This window comes from Scyliorhinus torazame, chromosome 14, assembly GCF_047496885.1.
Source record: "Scyliorhinus torazame isolate Kashiwa2021f chromosome 14, sScyTor2.1, whole genome shotgun sequence".
In the NCBI taxonomy this organism is placed as follows: domain Eukaryota; kingdom Metazoa; phylum Chordata; class Chondrichthyes; order Carcharhiniformes; family Scyliorhinidae; genus Scyliorhinus; species Scyliorhinus torazame.
The window spans coordinates 207,227,767-207,249,736 of record NC_092720.1 but is presented as its reverse complement, the minus strand read 5'-3'; the positions used below and the strand labels follow the sequence as shown (position 1 = coordinate 207,249,736).

General features: G+C 55.6%; 1 protein-coding gene across 1 annotated transcript in view; it reads right to left on the bottom strand.

Annotated features, from left to right (window-relative positions):
- Nucleotides 1-21,970, bottom strand: part of LOC140390394 (complement C2-like) — a 154,258-nt gene that overhangs the window by 20,105 nt on the left and 112,183 nt on the right. The gene's annotated exons all lie outside the window — the stretch shown is intronic.

The window sequence follows — 21,970 nt, the reverse complement described above, 5'->3', positions numbered from 1 at the left end:
GCAGCACACGCTCAGTACTGACCCTCTGACAGTGCAGCACTCCCTCAGTACTGACCCTCTGACAATGCAGCACTCCCTCAGTACTGACCCTCTGACAATGCAACATTCCCTCGTTACTGACCCTCTGACAGTGCAGCACTCCCTCAGTACTGACCCTCTGACAGTGCAGCTCTCCCTCAGTACTGACCCTCTGACAGTGCGGCACTCCCTAAGTACTGACCCTCTGACACTGCAGCCCTCCCTCAGTACTGACCCTCTGACACTGCAGCCCTCCCTCAGTACTGACCCTCTGACACTGCAGCCCTCCCTCAGTACTGACCCTCTGACAGTGCAGCACTCCCTCGTTACTGACCCTCTGAGAGTGCAGCACTCCCTCAGTACTGACCCTCTGACAGTGCAGCGCTCTCTCAGTACTGACCCTCTGACAGTGCAGCACTCCCTCAGTACTGACCCTCTGACAGTGCAGCACTCTCTCAGTACTGACCCTCTGACAGTGCAGCACTCTCTCAGTACTGACCCTCTGACAGTGCTGCACTCCCTCGTTACTGACCCTCTGACAGTGCAGCACTCCCTCAGTACTGACCCTCTGACAGTGCAGCACTCCCTCGGTACTGACCCTGTGACAGTACGGCACTCCCTCAGCACTGACCCTTTGACAGTGCTGCACTCCCTCGTTACTGACCCTCTGACAGTGCAGCACTCCCTCAGTACTGACCCTCTGACAGTGCAGCACTCCCTCGGTACTGACCCTGTGACAGTACGGCACTCCCTCAGCACTGACCCTTTGACAGTGCAGCACTCCCTCAGTACTGACCCTCTGACAGTGCAGCACTCCCTCAGTACTGACCCTCTGACAGTGCAGCTCTCCCTCAGTACTGACCCTCTGACGGTGCAGGACTCCCTCAGTACTGACCCTCTGACAGTGCAGCACTCCCTCAGTACTGACCCTCTGACAGTGCAGCACTCCCTCAGCACTGACCCTCTGACAGTCCAGCACTCCCTCGTTACTGACCCTCTGATAGTGCAGCACTCCCTCAGTACTGACCCTCTGACAGTGCAGCACTCCCTCAGTACTGACCCTATGACAGTGCAGCACTCCCTCGTTACTGACCCACTGATAGTGCAGCACACCCTCAGTACTGACCCTCTGACAGTGCAGCACTCTCTCAGTACTGACCCTCTGACAGTGCAGCACTCCCTCAGTACTGACCCTTTGACAGTGCAGCACTCTCTCAGTACTGACCCTCTGAAAGTGCAGCACTCTCTCAGTACTAACCCTCTGACAGTGCAGCAATCCCTCGTTACTGACCCTCTGACAGTGCAGCACACCCTCAGTACTGACCCTCTGACAGTGCAGCACTCTCTCAGTACTGACCCTCTGACAGTGCAGCACTCCCTCAGTACTGATCCTCTGACAGTGCAGCACTCTCTCACTACTGACCCTCTGACAGTGCAGCACTCTCTCAGTACTGACCCTCTGACAGTGCAGGACTCCCTCATTACAGACCCTCCGACAGTGCAGCACACCCTCAGTACTGACCCTCTGACAGTGCAGCACTCTCTCAGTACTGACCCTCTGACAGTGCAGCACTCCCTCAGTACTGACCCTCTGACAGTGCAGCTCTCCCTCAGTACTGACCCTCTGACGGTGAAGCACTCCCTCAGCACTGACCCTCTGACAGTGCAGCACTCCCTCAGTACTGACCCTCTGATAGTGCAGCACTCCCTCAGTACTGACCCTCTGACAGTGCAGCACTCCCTTGGTACTGACCCTCTGACAGTGCAGCATTCCCTCGCTACTGACCCTCTGACAGTGCAGCACTCCCTCAGTACTGACCCTCTGACAGTGCAGCACACGCACAATACTGACCCTCGGACAGTGTAGCACTCCCTCAGCATGACCCTCTGACAGTGCCGCACTCCCTCAGTATGACTGACAGTGCAGCACTCCCTCGGCACTGACTCTCTGACAGTGCAGCACTCGCTCAGTATGACTGACAGTGCAGCACTCCCTCAGCACTGACCCTCTGACAGTGCAATGTTCCCTCAGTACTGACCCTCTGACAGTGCAGCACTCTCTCAGTACTGACCCTCTGACAGTGCAGCACTCCCTCAGTACTGATCCTCTGACAGTGCAGCACTCTCTCACTACTGACCCTCTGACAGTGCAGCACTCTCTCAGTACTGACCCTCTGACAGTGCAGCACTCCCTCATTACTGACCCTCCGACAGTGCAGCACACCCTCAGTACTGACCCTCTGACAGTGCAGCACTCTCTCAGTACTGACCCTCTGAAAGTGCAGCACTCCCTCAGTACTGACCCTCTGACAGTGCAGCTCTCCCTCAGTACTGACCCTCTGACGGTGAAGCACTCCCTCAGCACTGACCCTCTGACAGTGCAGCACTCCCTCAGTACTGACCCTCTGATAGTGCAGCACTCCCTCAGTACTGACCCTCTGACAGTGCAGCACTCCCTTGGTACTGACCCTCTGACAGTGCAGCATTCCCTCGGTACTGACCCTCTGACAGTGCAGCACTCCCTCAGTACTGACCCTCTGACAGTGCAGCACACGCACAATACTTACCCTCGGACAGTGTAGCACTCCCTCAGCATGACCCTCTGACAGTGCAGCACTCCCTCAGTACTGACCCTCTGACAGTGCAGCACTCCCTCGGTACTGACCCTGTGACAGTACGGCACTCCCTCAGCACTGACCCTTTGACAGTGCAGCACTCCCTCAGTACTGACCCTCTGACAGTGCAGCACTCCCTCAGTACTGACCCTCTGACAGTGCAGCTCTCCCTCAGTACTGACCCTCTGACGGTGCAGCACTCCCTCAGTACTGACCCTCTGACAGTGCAGCACTCCCTCAGTACTGACCCTCTGACAGTGCAGCACTCCCTCAGCACTGACCCTCTGACAGTCCAGCACTCCCTCGTTACTGACCCTCTGATAGTGCAGCACTCCCTCAGTACTGACCCTCTGACAGTGCAGCACTCCCTCAGTACTGACCCTCTGACAGTGCAGCACTCCCTCGTTACTGACCCACTGATAGTGCAGCACACCCTCAGTACTGACCCTCTGACAGTGCAGCACTCTCTCAGTACTGACCCTCTGACAGTGCAGCACTCCCTCAGTACTGACCCTCTGACAGTGCAGCACTCTCTCAGTACTGACCCTCTGAAAGTGCAGCACTCTCTCAGTACGAACCCTCTGACAGTGCAGCAATCCCTCGTTACTGACCCTCTGACAGTGCAGCACACCATCAGTACTGACCCTCTGACAGTGCAGCACTCTCTCAGTACTGACCCTCTGACAGTGCAGCACTCCCTCAGTACTGATCCTCTGACAGTGCAGCACTCTCTCACTACTGACCCTCTGACAGTGCAGCACTCTCTCAGTACTGACCCTCTGACAGTGCAGCACTCCCTCATTACTGACCCTCCGACAGTGCAGCACACCCTCAGTACTGACCCTCTGACAGTGCAGCACTCTCTCAGTACTGACCCTCTGACAGTGCAGCACTCCCTCAGTACTGACCCTCTGACAGTGCAGCTCTCCCTCAGTACTGACCCTCTGACGGTGAAGCACTCCATCAGCACTGACCCTCTGACAGTGCAGCACTCCCTCAGTACTGACCCTCTGATAGTGCAGCACTCCCTCAGTACTGACCCTCTGACAGTGCAGCACTCCCTTGGTACTGACCCTCTGACAGTGCAGCATTCCCTCGGTACTGACCCTCTGACAGTGCAGCACTCCCTCAGTACTGACCCTCTGACAGTGCAGCACACGCACAATACTGACCCTCGGACAGTGTAGCACTCCCTCAGCATGACCCTCTGACAGTGCAGCACTCCCTCGGCACTGACTCTCTGACAGTGCAGCACTCGCTCAGTATGACTGACAGTGCAGCACTCCCTCAGCACTGACCCTCTGACAGTGCAATGTTCCCTCAGTACTGACCCTCTGACAGTGCAGCACTCCCTAGGTACTGACCCTCTGACAGTGCAGCACTCCCTCAGTACTGACCCTCTGACAGTGCAGCACACCCTCAGTATGATAGACAGTGCAGCACTCCCTCAGTACTGACCCTCTGACAGTGCAGCACTCCCTCGTTACTGACCCTCTGACAGTGCAGCACACCCTCAATACTGACCCTCTGACAGTGCAGCACTCTCTCAGTACTGACCCTCTGACAGTGCAGCTCTCCCTCAGTACTGACCCTCTGACAGTGCAGCACTCCCTCAGTACTGACCCTCTGACAGTGCAGCCCTCCCTCAGTACTGACCCTCTGACAGTGCAGCCCTGCCTCAGTACTGACCCTCTGACAGTGTAGCACTCCCTCAGTACTGACGCTCTGACAGTGCAGCACTCCCTCGGTACTGACCCTGTGACAGTGCGGCACTCCCTCAGCACTGACCCTTTGACAGTGCAGCACTCCCTCAGTACTGACCCTCTGACAGTGCAGCACTCACTCAGTACTGACCCTCTGACAGTGCAGCTCTCCCTCAGGACTGACCCTCTGACGGTGCAGCACTCCCTCAGCACTGACCCTCTGACAGTGCAGCACTCTCTCAGTACTGACCCTCTGACAGTGCAGCACTCACTCAGTACTGACCCTCTGACGGTGCAGCCCTGCCTCAGTACTGACCCTCTGACAGTGTAGCACTCCCTCAGTACTGACCCTCTGACAGTGCAGCACTCCCTCGTTACTGACCCTCTGATAGTGCAGCACTCCCTCAGTACTGACCCTCTGACAGTGCAGCACTCCCTCAGTACTGACCCTCTGACAGTGCAGCACTCCCTTGGTACTTACCCTCTGACAGTGCAGCATTCCCTCGGTACTGACCCTCTGACAGTGCAGCACTCCCTCAGTACTGACCCTCTGACAGTGCAGCACATGCACAATACTGACCCTCGGACAGTGTAGCACTCCCTCAGCATGACCCTCTGACAGTGCCGCACTCCCTCAGTATGACTGACAGTGCAGCACTCCCTCGGCACTGACTCTCTGACAGTGCAGCACTCGCTCAGTATGACTGACAGTGCAGCACTCCCTCAGCACTGACCCTCTGACAGTGCAATGTTCCCTCAGTACTGACCCTCTGACAGTGCAGCACTCCCTCGGTACTGACCCTGTGACAGTGCGGCACTCCCTCATCAATGACCCTTTGACAGTGCAGCACTCCCTCAGTACTGACCCTCTGACAGTGCAGCACTCACTCAGTACTGACCCTCTGACAGTGCAGCTCTCCCTCAGGACTGACCCTCTGACGGTGCAGCACTCCCTCAGCACTGACCCTCTGACAGTGCAGCACTCCCTCGTTACTGACCCTCTGATAGTGCAGCACTCCCTCAGTACTGACCCTCTGACAGTGCAGCACTCCCTCAGTACTGACCCTCTGACAGTGCAGCACTCCCTTGGTACTGACCCTCTGACAGTGCAGCATTCCCTCGGTACTGACCCTCTGACAGTGCAGCACTCCCTCAGTACTGACCCTCTGACAGTGCAGCACACGCACAATACTGACCCTCGGACAGTGTAGCACTCCCTCAGCATGACCCTCTGACAATGCCGCACTCCCTCAGTATGACTGACAGTGCAGCACTCCCTCGGCACTGACTCTCTGACAGTGCAGCACTCGCTCAGTATGACTGACAGTGCAGCACTCCCTCAGCACTGACCCTCTGACAGTGCAATGTTCCCTCAGTACTGACCCTCTGACAGTGCAGCACTCCCTCGGTACTGACCCTCTGACAGTGCAGCACTCCCTCAGTACTGACCCTCTGACAGAGCAGCACACCCTCAGTATGATAGACAGTGCAGCACTCCCTCAGTACTGACCCTCTGACAGTGCAGCACTCCCTCGTTACTGACCATCTGACAGTGCAGCACACCCTCAATACTGACCCTCTGACAGTGCAGCACTCTCTCAGTACTGACCCTCTGACAGTGCAGCTCTCCCTCAGTACTGACCCTCTGACAGTGCAGCACTCCCTCAGTACTGACCCTCTGACAGTGCAGCTCTCCCTCAGTACTGACCCTCTGACAGTGCAGCCCTGCCTCAGTACTGACCCTCTGACAGTGCAGCACTCCCACAGTACTGACCCTCTGACAGTGCAGCACTCCCTCGGTACTGACCCTGTGACAGTGCGGCACTCCCTCAGCACTGACCCATTGACAGTGCAGCACTCCCTCAGTACTGACCCTCTGACAGTGCAGCACTCACTCAGTACTGACCCTCTGACAGTGCAGCTCTCCCTCAGTACTGACCCTCTGACGGTGCAGCACTCCCTCAGCACTGACCCTCTGACAGTGCAGCACTCCCTCGTTACTGACCCTCTGATAGTGCAGCACTCCCTCAGTACTGACCCTCTGACAGTGCAGCACTCCCTCAGTACTGACCCTCTGACAGTGCAGCACTCTCTCAGTACTGACCCTTTGACAGTGCAGCACTCCCTCAGTACTGACCCTCTGACAGTGCAGCACTCTCTCAGTACTGACCCTCTGAAAGTGCAGCACTCTCTCAGTACTGACCCTCTGACAGTGCAGCAATCCCTCGTTACTGACCCTCTGACAGTGCAGCACACCCTCAGTACTGACCCTCTGACAGTGCAGCACTCCCTCAGTACTGACCCTCTGACAGTGCAGCACTCCCTCGTTACTGACCCACTGATAGTGCAGCACTCCCTCAGTACTGACCCTCTGACAGTGCAGCACTCCCTCAGTACTGACCCTCTGACAGTGCAGCTCTCCCTCAGTACTGACCCTCTGACGGTGCAGCACTCCGTCAGTACTGACCCTCTGACAGTGCAGCACTCCCTCAGTACTGACCCTCTGACAGTGCAGCACTCCCTCAGCACTGACCCTCTGACAGTCCAGCACTCCCTCGTTACTGACCCTCTGATAGTGCAGCACTCCCTCAGTACTGACCCTCTGACAGTGCAGCACTCCCTCAGTACTGACCCTCTGACAGTGCAGCACTCCCTCGTTACTGACCCACTGATAGTGCAGCACTCTCTCAGTACTGACCCTCTGACAGTGCAGCACTCCCTCATTACTGACCCTCCGACAGTGCAGCACACCCTCAGTACTGACCCTCTGACAGTGCAGCACTCTCTCAGTACTGACCCTCTGACAGTGCAGCACTCCCTCAGTACTGACCCTCTGACAGTGCAGCTCTCCCTCAGTACTGACCCTCTGACAGTGCAGCACTCCCTCAGTACTGACCCTCTGACAGTGCAGCACTCCCTCAGCACTGACCCTCTGACAGTCCAGCACTCCCTCGTTACTGACCCTCTGATAGTGCAGCACTCCCTCAGTACTGACCCTCTGACAGTGCAGCACTCCCTCAGTACTGACCCTCTGACAGTGCAGCACTCCCTCGTTACTGACCCACTGATAGTGCAGCACACCCTCAGTACTGACCCTCTGACAGTGCAGCACTCTCTCAGTACTGACCCTCTGACAGTGCAGCACTCCCTCAGTACTGACCCTCTGACAGTGCAGCACTCTCTCAGTACTGACCCTCTGAAAGTGCAGCACTCTCTCAGTACGAACCCTCTGACAGTGCAGCAATCCCTCGTTACTGACCCTCTGACAGTGCAGCACACCATCAGTACTGACCCTCTGACAGTGCAGCACTCTCTCAGTACTGACCCTCTGACAGTGCAGCACTCCCTCAGTACTGATCCTCTGACAGTGCAGCACTCTCTCACTACTGACCCTCTGACAGTGCAGCACTCTCTCAGTACTGACCCTCTGACAGTGCAGCACTCCCTCATTACTGACCCTCCGACAGTGCAGCACACCCTCAGTACTGACCCTCTGACAGTGCAGCACTCTCTCAGTACTGACCCTCTGACAGTGCAGCACTCCCTCAGTACTGACCCTCTGACAGTGCAGCTCTCCCTCAGTACTGACCCTCTGACGGTGAAGCACTCCCTCAGCACTGACCCTCTGACAGTGCAGCACTCCCTCAGTACTGACCCTCTGATAGTGCAGCACTCCCTCAGTACTGACCCTCTGACAGTGCAGCACTCCCTTGGTACTGACCCTCTGACAGTGCAGCATTCCCTCGGTACTGACCCTCTGACAGTGCAGCACTCCCTCGGTACTGACCCTCTGACAGTGCAGCACTCCCTCAGTACTGACCCTCTGACAGAGCAGCACACCCTCAGTATGATAGACAGTGCAGCACTCCCTCAGTACTGACCCTCTGACAGTGCAGCACTCCCTCGTTACTGACCCTCTGACAGTGCAGCACACCCTCAATACTGACCCTCTGACAGTGCAGCACTCTCTCAGTACTGACCCTCTGACAGTGCAGCTCTCCCTCAGTACTGACCCTCTGACAGTGCAGCACTCCCTCAGTACTGACCCTCTGACAGTGCAGCTCTCCCTCAGTACTGACCCTCTGACAGTGCAGCCCTGCCTCAGTACTGACCCTCTGACAGTGCAGCACTCCCTCAGTACTGACCCTCTGACAGTGCAGCACTCCCTCGGTACTGACCCTGTGACAGTGCGGCACTCCCTCAGCACTGACCCATTGACAGTGCAGCACTCCCTCAGTACTGACCCTCTGACAGTGCAGCACTCACTCAGTACTGACCCTCTGACAGTGCAGCTCTCCCTCAGTACTGACCCTCTGACGGTGCAGCACTCCCTCAGCACTGACCCTCTGACAGTGCAGCACTCCCTCGTTACTGACCCTCTGATAGTGCAGCACTCCCTCAGTACTGACCCTCTGACAGTGCAGCACTCCCTCAGTACTGACCCTCTGACAGTGCAGCACTCTCTCAGTACTGACCCTTTGACAGTGCAGCACTCCCTCAGTACTGACCCTCTGACTGTGCAGCACTCTCTCAGTACTGACCCTCTGAAAGTGCAGCACTCTCTCAGTACTGACCCTCTGACAGTGCAGCAATCCCTCGTTACTGACCCTCTGACAGTGCAGCACACCCTCAGTACTGACCCTCTGACAGTGCAGCACTCCCTCAGTACTGACCCTCTGACAGTGCAGCACTCCCTCGTTACTGACCCACTGATAGTGCAGCACTCCCTCAGTACTGACCCTCTGACAGTGCAGCACTCCCTCAGTACTGACCCTCTGACAGTGCAGCTCTCCCTCAGTACTGACCCTCTGACGGTGCAGCACTCCGTCAGTACTGACCCTCTGACAGTGCAGCACTCCCTCAGTACTGACCCTCTGACAGTGCAGCACTCCCTCAGCACTGACCCTCTGACAGTCCAGCACTCCCTCGTTACTGACCCTCTGATAGTGCAGCACTCCCTCAGTACTGACCCTCTGACAGTGCAGCACTCCCTCAGTACTGACCCTCTGACAGTGCAGCACTCCCTCGTTACTGACCCACTGATAGTGCAGCACTCTCTCAGTACTGACCCTCTGAAAGTGCAGCACTCTCTCAGTACTAACCCTCTGACAGTGCAGCAATCCCTCGTTACTGACCCTCTGACAGTGCAGCACACCCTCAGTACTGACCCTCTGACAGTGCAGCACTCTCTCAGTACTGACCCTCTGACAGTGCAGCACTCCCTCAGTACTGATCCTCTGACAGTGCAGCACTCTCTCACTACTGACCCTCTGACAGTGCAGCACTCTCTCAGTACTGACCCTCTGACAGTGCAGCACTCCCTCATTACTGACCCTCCGACAGTGCAGCACACCCTCAGTACTGACCCTCTGACAGTGCAGCACTCTCTCAGTGCTGACCCTCTGACAGTGCAGCACTCCCTCAGTACTGACCCTCTGACAGTGCAGCTCTCCCTCAGTACTGACCCTCTGACGGTGAAGCACTCCCTCAGCACTGACCCTCTGACAGTACAGCACTCCCTCAGTACTGACCCTCTGATAGTGCAGCACTCCCTCAGTACTGACCCTCTGACAGTGCAGCACTCCCTTGGTACTGACCCTCTGACAGTGCAGCATTCCCTCGGTACTGACCCTCTGACAGTGCAGCACTCCCTCAGTACTGACCCTCTGACAGTGCAGCACACGCACAATACTGACCCTCGGACAGTGTAGCACTCCCTCAGCATGACCCTCTGACAGTGCCGCACTCCCTCAGTATGACTGACAGTGCAGCACTCCCTCGGCACTGACTCTCTGACAGTGCAGCACTCGCTCAGTATGACTGACAGTGCAGCACTCCCTCAGCACTGACCCTCTGACAGTGCAATGTTCCCTCAGTACTGACCCTCTGACAGTGCAGCACTCCCTCGGTACTGACCCTCTGACAGTGCAGCACTCCCTCAGTACTGACCCTCTGACAGTGCAGCACACCCTCAGTATGATAGACAGTGCAGCACTCCCTCAGTACTGACCCTCTGACAGTGCAGCACTCCCTCGTTACTGACCCTCTGACAGTGCAGCACACCCTCAATACTGACCCTCTGACAGTGCAGCACTCTCTCAGTACTGACCCTCTGACAGTGCAGCTCTCCCTCAGTACTGACCCTCTGACAGTGCAGCACTCCCTCAGTACTGACCCTCTGACAGTGCAGCTCTCCCTCAGTACTGACCCTCTGACAGTGCAGCCCTGCCTCAGTACTGACCCTCTGACAGTGCAGCACTCCCTCAGTACTGACCCTCTGACAGTGCAGCACTCCCTCGGTACTGACCCTGTGACAGTGCGGCACTCCCTCAGCACTGACACTTTGACAGTGCAGCACTCCCTCAGTACTGACCCTCTGACAGTGCAGCACTCACTCAGTACTCACCCTCTGACAGTGCAGCTCTCCCTCAGTACTGACCCTCTGACGGTGCAGCACTCCCTCAGCACTGACCCTCTGACAGTGCAGCACTCCCTCGTTACTGACCCTCTGATAGTGCAGCACTCCCTCAGTACTGACCCTCTGATAGTGCAGCACTCCCTCAGTACTGACCCTCGGACAGTGCAGCACTCCCTCGTTACTGACCCTCTGATAGTGCAGCACTCCCTCAGTACTGACCCTCTGACAGTGCAGCACTCCCTTGGTACTGACCCTCTGACAGGGCAGCATTCCCTTGGTACTGACCCTCTGACAGTGCAGCACTCCCTCAGTACTGACCCTCTGACAGTGCAGCACACCCTCAATACTGACCCTCGGACAGTGTAGCACTCCCTCAGCATGACCCTCTGACAGTGCCGCACTCCCTCAGTATGACTGACAGTGCAGCACTCCCTCGGCACTGACTCTCTGACAGTGCAGCACTCGCTCAGTATGACTGACAGTGCAGCACTCCCTCAGCACTGACCCTCTGACAGTGCAGCGTTCCCGCAGTACTGACCCTCTGACTGTGCAGCACTCCCTCGGTACTGACCCTCTGACAGTGCAGCGCTCCCTCAGTACTGACCCTCTGACAGTGCAGCACACCCTCAGTATGATAGACAGTGCAGCACTCCCTCAGTACTGACCCTCTGACAGTGCAGCACTCCCTCAGTACTGTTCCTCTGACAGTGCAGCACTCCCTCAGCACTGACCCTCTGACAGTGCAGCATTCCCTCGGTACTGACCCTCGGACAGTGTAGCACTCCCTCAGTATGACTGACAGTGCAGCACTCCCTCAGTATGACTGACAGTGCAGCACTCCCTCAGCACTGACTCTCTGACAGTGCAGCACTCGCTCAGTATGACTGACAGTGCAGCACTCGCTCAACACTGACTCTCTGACAGTGCAGCACTCGCTCAGTATGACTGACAGTGCAGCTCTCCCTCAGTATGACTGACAGTGCAGCACTCCCTCAGTATGACTGACAGTGCAGCTCTCCCTCAGCACTGACTCTCTGACAGTGCAGCACTCGCTCAGTATGACTGACAGTGCAGCACTCCCACAGTATGACTGACAGTGCAGCACTCGCTCAGTATGACTGACAGTGCAGCACTCCCTCAGCACTGACTCTCTGACAGTGCAGCACTCGCGCAGTATGACTGACAGTGCAGCACTCCCTCAGTATGACTGACAGTGCAGCACTCGCTCAGTATGACTGACAGTGCAGCACTCGCTCAGTATGACTGACAGTGCAGCACTCGCTCAGTATGACTGACAGTGCAGCACTCGCTCAGTATGACTGACAGTGCAGCACTCCCTCAGTATGACTGACAGTGCAGCACTCCCTCAGTATGACTGACACTGCAGCACTCGCTCAGCACTGACTCTCTGACAGTGCAACACTCCCTCAGTATGACTGACAGTGCAGCACTCCCTCAGTATGACTGACAGTGCAGCACTCCCTCAGCACTGACTCTCTCTGACCGTGCAGCACTCGCTCAGTATGACTGACAGTGCAGCACTCGCACAGTATGACTGACAGTGCAGCACTCGCTCAGTATGCCTGACAGTGCAGCTCTCCCTCAGCACTGACTCTCTGACAGTGCAGCACTCCCTCAGCACTCCCCTCTGACATTGCAGCACTCCCTCAGTATGACTGACAGTGCAACACTCCCTCAGTATGACTGACAGTGCAGCACTCCCTCAGTATGACTGACAATGCAGCACTCGCTCAGTATGACTGACAGTGCAGCACTCCCTCAGCACTGTCTCTCTGACAGTGCAGCACTCGCGCAGTATGACTGACAGTGCAGCACCCCCTCAGCACTGACTCTCTGACAGTGCAGCACTCCCTCAGTATGACTGACAGTGCAGCACTCGCTCAGTATGACTGACAGTGCAGCACTCGCTCAGTATGACTGACAGTGCAGCACTCGCTCAGTATGACTGACAGTGCAGCACTCCCTCAGCACTGACTCTCTGACAGTGCAGCACTCCCTCAGTATGACTGACAGTGCAGCATTCGCTCAGTATGACTGACAGTGCAGCACTCGCTCAGTATGACTGACAGTGCAGCACTCCCTCAGTATGACTGACAGTGCAGCACTCCCTCAGTATGACTGACAGTGCAGCACTCGCTCAGTATGACTGACAGTGCAGCACTCGCTCAGTATGACTGACAGTGCAGCACTCCCTCAGTATGACTGGCAGTGCAGCACTCGCTCAGTATGACTGACAGTGCAGCACTCGCTCAGTATGACTGACAGTGCAGCACTCGCTCAGTATGACTGACAGTGCAGCACTCCCTCAGTATGACTGACAGTGCAGCACTCCCTAAGCACTGACTCTCTGACAGTGCAGCACTCGCTCAGTATGACTGACAGTGCAGCACTCGCTCAGTATGACTGACAGTGCAGCACTCGCTCAGTATGACTGACAGTGCAGCACTCCCTCAGCACAGACTCTCTGACAGTGCAGCACTCCCTCAGTATGACTGACAGTGCAGCACTCCCTCAGCACTGACTCTCTGACAGTGCAGCACTCGCTCAGTATGACTGACAGTGCAGCACTCGCTCAGTATGACTGACAGTGCAGCACTCGCTCAGTATGACTGACAGTGCAGCACTCCCTCAGCACTGACTCTCTGACAGTGCAGCACTCCCTCAGTATGACTGACAGTGCAGCACTCGCTCAGTATGACTGACAGTGCAGCACTCCCTCAGTATAACTGACAGTGCAGCACTCCCTCAGCACTGACTCTCTGACAGTGCAGCACTCGCTCAGTATGACTGACAGTGCAGCACTCGCTCAGTATGACTGACAGTGCAGCACTCGCTCAGTATGACTGACAGTGCAGCACTCCCTCAGTATAACTGACAGTGCAACACTCCCTCAGCACTGACTCTCTGACAGTGCAGCACTCGCTCAGTATGACTGACAGTGCAGCACTCGCTCAGTATGACTGACAGTGCAGCACACGCTCAGTATGACTGACAGTGCAGCACTCGCTCAGTATGACTGACAGTGCAGCACTCCCTCAGTATGACTGACAGTGCAGCACTCCCTCAGCACTGACTCTCTGACAGTGCAACACTCGCTCAGTATGACTGACAGTGCAGCACTCGCTCAGTATGACTGACAGTGCAGCACTCGCTCAGTATGACTGACAGTGCAGCACTCGCTCAGTATGACTGATAGTGCAGCACTCGCTCAGTATGACTGACAGTGCAGCACTCCCTCAGCACTGACTCTCTGACAGTGCAGCACTCCCTCAGTATGACTGACAGTGCAGCACTCGCTCAGTATGACTGACAGTGCAGCACTCGCTCAGTATGACTGACAGTGCAGCACTCCCTCAGTATGACTGACAGTGCAGCACTCCCTCAGTATGACTGACAGTGCAGCACTCGCTCAGTATGACTGACAGTGCAGCACTCGCTCAGTATGACTGACAGTGCAGCACTCCCTCAGTATGACTGACAGTGCAGCACTCACTCAGTATGACTGACAGTGCAGCACTCGCTCAGTATGACTGACAGTGCAGCACTCCCTCAGTATGACTGACAGTGCAGCACTCGCTCAGTATGACTGACAGTGCAGCACTCCCTCAGTATGACTGACAGTGCAGCACTCCCTCAGCACTGACTCTCTGACAGTGCAGCACTCGCTCAGTATGACTGACAGTGCAGCACTCGCTCAGTATGACTGACAGTGCAGCACTCGCTCGGTATGACTAACAGTGCAGCACTCCCTCAGCACTGACTCTCTGACAGTGCAGCACTCCCTCAGTATGACTGACAGTGCAGCACTCCCTCAGCACTGACTCTCTGACAGTGCAGCACTCGCTCAGTATGACTGACAGTGCAGCACTCGCTCAGTATGACTGACAGTGCAGCACTCGCTCAGTATGACTGACAGTTCAGCACTCCCTCAGCACTGACTCTCTGACAGTGCAGCACTCCCTCAGTATGACTGACAGTGCAGCACTCGCTCAGTATGACTGACAGTGCAGCACTTCCTCAGTATAACTGACAGTGCAGCACTCCCTCAGTATGACTGACAGTGCAGCACTCCCTCAGCACTGACTCTCTGACAGTGCAGCACTCGCTCAGTATGACTGACAGTGCAGCACTCGCTCAGTATGACTGACAGTGCAGCACTCGCTCAGTATGACTGACAGTGCAGCACTCACTCAGTATGACTGACAGTGCAGCACTCGCTCAGTATGACTGACAGTGCAGCACTCCCTCAGTATGACTGACAGTGCAGCACTCGCTCAGTATGACTGACAGTGCAGCATTCCCTCAGTATGACTGACAGTGCAGCACTCCCTCAGCACTGACTCTCTGACAGTGCAGCACTCGCTCAGTATGACTGACAGTGCAGCACTCGCTCAGTATGACTGACAGTGCAGCACTCGCTCAGTATGAGTAACAGTGCAGCACTCCCTCAGCACTGACTCTCTGACAGTGCAGCACTCCCTCAGTATGACTGACAGTGCAGCACTCCCTCAGCACTGACTCTCTGACAGTGCAGCACTCGCTCAGTATGACTGACAGTGCAGCACTCGCTCAGTATGACTGACAGTGCAGCACTCACTCAGTATGACTGACAGTGCAGCACTCCCTCAGCACTGACTCTCTGACAGTGCAGCACTCCCTCAGTATGACTGACAGTGCAGCACTCGCTCAGTATGACTGACAGTGCAGCACTTCCTCAGTATAACTGACAGTGCAGCACTCCCTCAGCACTGACTCTCTGACAGTGCAGCACTCGCTCAGTATGACTGACAGTGCAGCACTCGCTCAGTATGACTGACAGTGCAGCACTCGCTCAGTATGACTGACAGTGCAGCACTCCCTCAGTATAACTGACAGTGCAGCACTCCCTCAGCACTGACTCTCTGACAGTGCAGCACTCGCTCAGTATGACTGACAGTGCAGCACTCGCTCAGTATGACTGACAGTGCAGCACTCGCTCAGTATGACTGACAGTGCAGCACTCCCTCAGTATAACTGACAGTGCAGCACTCCCTCAGCACTGACTCTCTGACAGTGCAGCACTCGCTCAGTATGACTGACAGTGCAGCACTCGCTCAGTATGACTGACAGTGCAGCACTCGCTCAGTATGACTGACAGTGCAGCACTCCCTCAGTATGACTGACAGTGCAGCACTCGCTCATTATGACTGACAGTGCAGCACTCGCTCAGTATGACTGACAGTGCAGCACTCGCTCAGTATGACTGACAGTGCAGCACTCCCTCAGCACTGACTCTCTGACAGTGCAGCACTCCCTCAGTATGACTGACAGTGCAGCACTCCCTCAGCACTGACTCTCTGACAGTGCAGCCCTCGCTCAGCATGACTGACAGTGCAGCACTCGCTCAGTATGACTGACAGTGCAGCACTCGCTCAGTATGACTGACAGTGCAGCACTCCCTCAGCACTGACTCTCTGACAGTGCAGCACTCCCTCAGTATGACTGACAGTGCAGCACTCGCTCAGTGTGACTGACAGTGCAGCACTCCCTCAGTATAACTGACAGTGCAGCACTCCCTCAGCACTGACTCTCTGACAGTGCAGCACTCGCTCAGTATGACTGACAGTGCAGCACTCGCTCAGTATGACTGACAGTGCAGCACTCGCTCAGTATGACTGACAGTGCAGCACTCCCTCAGTATAACTGACAGTGCAGCACTCCCTCAGCACTGACTCTCTGACAGTGCAGCACTCGCTCAGTATGACTGACAGTGCAGCACTCGCTCAGTATGACTGACAGTGCAGCACACGCTCAGTATGACTGACAGTGCAGCACTCGCTCAGTATGACTGACAGTGCAGCACTCCCTCAGTATGACTGACAGTGCAGCACTCGCTCATTATGACTGACAGTGCAGCACTCGCTCAGTATGACTGACAGTGCAGCACTCCCTCAGCACTGACTCTCTGACAGTGCAGCACTCGCTCAGTATGACTGACAGTGCAGCACTCCCTCAGCACTGACTCTCTGACAGTGCAGCACTCGCTCAGTATGACTGACAGTGCAGCACTCCCTCAGTATGACTGACAGTGCAGCACTCCCTCAACAGCGCAGTGGGTGCACAATCCTTGATGTTTGTGTTCTGCCTCTGGTGTTGGATTCAAGTCCATTGTTTCTAACTCCAAGTTGCAACTGCTGACCCCTCAGGAATGGCTGGCGAGGGACTTCCGGGTGCGGCGATGACTAGCTAGGTTGCACGTTTCGGCACCTCCCGTTTGAATGGATTTTGGGCTCTTATTGGGAGCCCCAACGGCAATTTTTGACGGCTAATCCCATTGTGCGGTGAAACAGAAGAGAATCCCCCCGGATGTACATGGAGAAAGGAGAAAATAGTGGCCGGATTGCAGAGGATCCTCTGGAGCAGCGGCAAGGAAGGGAAGCACGGAGCAAGATAGCGGCGGAGGGAGGCCAGTTAGTATGGGGCCCGGAGCAGCAAGAGTTCCTTCGGAGATGTGTTGAGGAGCTAAAGAAGGAGGTGCTAGCCCCGATGCTGCAGGCAATTGAGGGGCTAAAGGAGGCGCAGAAGACCCAAGAATTGGAGCTTCGTGGCGTGCAAGCAAAGGCTGCCGAAAATGAGGTCGAAATACAGGGCCTGGTGGTGAAGACAGAGACACATGAGGCACTGCATAAGAGGTGTATGGAGAGGCTGGAAGCCCTGGAAAATAGCTCGAGGAGGAAGAATCTAAGAGTTTTGGGTCTTCCCGAAGGTGCAGAGGGAGCGGACGTCGGGGCATATGTGAGCACGATGCTTCATTCCTTAATGGGACCGGAGGCCCCGACGGGCCCCTTGGAAGTGGAGGGAGCATATTGAGTCCTTGCGAGAAGACCGAAGGCGGGAGAAATACCTCGAGCTATAGTGGTGAGGTTTCACTGCTATAAAGACAGGGAGATGGTCCTGAGATGGGCGAAAAAGACACGGAGCTGCAGGTGGGAGAACGCGGTGATCCGCGTGTACCAGGATTGGAGTGCGGGGGTGGCGAGAAGGAGGGCGAGTTTCAATCGGGCCAAGGCGGTGCTCCATAGAAAGAAAGTTAAATTTGGTATGCTGCAGCCGGCGAGACTGTGGGTTACACATCAAGGGAAACACCACTACTTCGAGACGGCAGAAGAGGCGTGGACATTCATTGAAGAGGAGAAGCTGGACTAGACTGGAGAGAGAAAGAACTTTTGTAATAAAGTAGTGGTGTGATTGCGTGGGACTGGGAATCGGAAGGGGGGGGGAGAAATTTTCTCTTTCCCCTCGATGGGGGTGAACTGTGGGCGCCGGTGGCGAAGGAGAGGGGGAAGGCGAGAGGGAGCTGCGCCATTAGGGGCGGGGCCGAGTGGGAAGCGCGGGCTTTGCTCTCGCGCTATGGTAATTGTGGCAGGAAAAGGGGGCGCAGGAAGGAGGGAGCCTTACACAATGGGAGGCTGAGGATAAACGGGGAAGCCGAGGTCAGCCAGATTTTGCTGACTTCTGGAAGCAACATGGGGGAGCAATCACGCTAGAGAGGGATCTAGCGGGGGGCGGGGGGGGGGGGGGGTAACTGGGTTGCTGCTGTTAAGAGGAAGGGGGAGCTGCTACGGGATGGGATGGTCGGGACAGGAGGACACCGTTGGGGGGACAAGTGGGTGCGTGGGAACGGGGTGAGGAGCTGGTCTAAAAAAGGGAATGGCTAGTTGACGAGGGGGGGGGTAAAGAGCCCCCCAACCCGGTTGATCACGTGGAACGTGAGAGGGCTGAATGGGCCGATTAAGAGGGCAAGGGTACTTGCGCACCTAAAGAAGCTAAAGGCAGATGTGGTCATGCTTCAGGAGACGCACCTGAAACTGGCGGATCAGTTCAGATTACGAAAAGGATGGGTGGGACAGGTATTCCACTCGGGCTTGGATGCGAAAAATAGAGGGGTGGCAATATTAGTGGGGAAACGGGTATTGTTTGAGGCGTGGACCATAGTGGCGGACAGTGGGGGTAGATACGTGATGGTGAGCGGCAGATTGCAAGGTGAGGCGGTGGTTCTGGTGATCGTATATGCCCCGAACTGGGATGATGCCAACTTCATGAAGCGTATGCTGGGGCGTATCCCGGACCTGGAGGTGGGAAAGTTAGTAATGGGGGGGTGACTTCAACACGGTGCTGGATCCAGGGCTGGACCGGTCCAGGTCTAGGACCGGGAGGAGGCCGGCAGCGGCCAAGGTGCTCAAGGACTACATGGAGCAGATGGGAGGAGTGCATCCCTGGAGATTTACTAGGCCTAGGAGTAAAGAGTTCTCCTTCTTCTCCCATGTCCACAAGGTGTATTCTCGGATAGACTTCTTTGTCCTGGGAAGGGCGCTGATCCCGAAGGTGGCCGGGACGGAGTACTCGGCTATAGCCGTTTCGGACCATGCCCCACATTGGGTAGATCTGGAAGTAGGAGAGGAAAAGGAACAGCACCCACTGTGGAGATTAGATATGGGATTGTTGGCAGACGAGGGTGTGTGTGTAAGGGTAAGGAGATGTATCGAAAGGTATCTGGAGATTAATGACGATGGAGAGGTTCAGGTGGGAGTGGTCTGGGAAGCACTGAAGGCGGTGGTCAGAGGGGAACTGATTTCCATAAGGGCCCATAAGGGAAAACAAGAGAGCAAAGAGAGGGAGAGATTGTTGAGAGAAATTTTGAGGGTGGATAGGCAGTATGCGGTGGACCCGGATGAAGGACTATACAGGGAAAGATGAAGGTTGCACACAGAATTTGATTTGTTGACCACGGGCAAGGTGGAGGCACAATGGAGGAAGGCACAGGGAGTGCAGTATGGGTACGGAGAGAAGGCGAGCCGGTTACTGGCCCAACAACTGAGGAAGAGGGGGGCGGCGAGGGAGATTGGAGGGGTTAGGGACGAGGAGGGCGAGATGGAACGGGGAGCGAAGAGGGTGAATGGGGTGTTTAAGGCATTTTATGAGAGGCTGTATAAGGCTCGGCCCCCGGAAGGGAAGGAGGGAATGATGCACTTCCTAGACCAGTTGGAATTCCCGAAGGTTGAGGAGCAGGAGAGGACAGGACTGGGAGCACAGATTGAGGTGGAGGAGGTGGTAAAAGGGATTGGGAGCATGCAGGCAGGGAAGGCCCCGGGACCGGATGGGTTCTCGGTGGAATTTTATAGGAAATACGTGGACCTGCTGGCCCCGCTTCTGACGAGAACCTTTAATGAGGCCAAGGAAAGGGGGACGTTGCCCCCGACGATGTCGGAGGCGACGATATCGCTGCTCTTGAAAAGGGACAAAGACCCGCTGCAGTGCGGGTCTTACAGGCCTATCTACCTCCTGAATGTAGATGCCAAGCTTCTGGCCAAGGTGATGGCGACGAGGATAGAGGACTGTGTCCCAGGGGTGGTTCACGAGGATCAAACGGGGTTTGTTAAGGGGAGACAATTGAACACTAACATACGGAGGCTGTTGGGGGTGATGATGATGCCCCCACCGGAGGGGGAGGCAGAGATAGTGGTGGCGTTGGATGCAGAGAAAACATTTGATAGAGTGGAGTGGGATTACCTGTGGGAAGTATTGAGGAGATTTTGATTTGGAGAGGGGTTTATTGGATGGGTTCAGCTTCTATACAGGGCCCCGGTGGCAAGTGTGATTACAAATAGGCAGAGATCTGACCACTTCCGTCTATACAGAGGAACAAGACAGGGATGTCCTCTGTCCCCGTTACTGTTTGCGTTGGCAATTGAGCCACTGGCCATAGCGCTGAGGGGCTGTAGGAAGTGGAGGGGAGTACTTAGGGGAGGAGAAGAGCACCGGGTGTCACTATACGCGGATGATTTGTTGTTGTATGTCGCGGACCCAGTGGAGGGGATGCCCGAGATAATGCAGACACTCAGGGAGTTTGGGGAATTTTCAGGATATAAATTGAATATGGGGAAGAGTGAGCTGTTTGTGATGCACCCTGGGGAACAGGGCAGGAATAGATGATTTGCCGTTGAGGAGAGTAACAAGGGATTTTCGGTACCTAGGGATCCAGATGGCCAGGAACTGGGGAACCTTGCATAAGCTTAATTTAGTAAGATTGGTGGAGCAGATGGAAGAGGACTTTAGGAGATGGGACATGGCGCCCCTGTCACTGGCGGGTAGGGTGCAGGCGGTTAAAATGGTGGACCTTCCGCTATTTCTTTTTGTGTTCCAGTGCCTCCCTGTGATGATTACAAAGGCCTTTTTCAAGAAAGTGGATAAGAGCATTATGAGTTTTGTGTGGGCTGGGAAGACCCCAAGAGTGAAGAGGGGGTTCCTGCAGCGTAGTAGGGATAGGGGGGGACTGGCACTGCCGAGTTTAAGTGACTATTATTGGGCCGCCAACATATCAATGGTATGCAAGTGGATGGGGGAAGGGGAGGGAGCGGCGTGGAAAAGACTAGAGATGGCGTCCTGTAGGGGAACCAGCCAAAAAGCATTAGCGACGGCGCCTTTACCGTTCTCCCCGAAGAAATACACCACAAGTCCAGTGGTGGTGGCAACGCTGAAAATTTGGGGGCAGTGGAGAGGGCATAAGGGAGTGACGGGTGCCTCGGTGAGGTCCCCGATAAGGAACAACCACAGGTTCGTCCCGGGAAGATAGATGGGGGATTTAAAGCTTGGCAGAGAGCAGGGATTGTGAAATTGAAGGATTTGTTCCTAGGTGGGACGTTTGCGAGTCTGGGAGCACTGACAGAAAAATATGGGTTGGGAATGCATTTAGATATATGCAACTGAGGGCTTTTGCGAGGCAACAGGTGAGGGAATTTCGGCAGTTCCCGGCACAAGAGATTCAGGACAGAGTGATTTCGGGGGCATGGGTGGGGGATGGTAGGGTGTCAGATATATATATATAGGGAAATGAGAGACGAGGGGGAGACGATGGTGGAGGAGCTGAAGGGAAAATGGGAAGAGGAACTAGGGGAAGAGATTGAGGAGGGGCTGTGGGCAGATGCCTTAAGTAGGGTAAACTCTTCGTCCTCATGCGCCAGGCTCAGCCTTATCCAATTCAAGGTTCTACATAGGACGCACATGACTGGAGCAAGGTTAAGTAGATTTTTTGGAGTGGAAGATAGGTGCGGGAGATGCGCGGGAAGCCCAGCGAACCACACCCACATGTTTTGGTCATGCCCGGTACTGCATGGGTTCTGGGTGGGGGTGGCGAATGTGCTTTCAAGGGTGGTGGG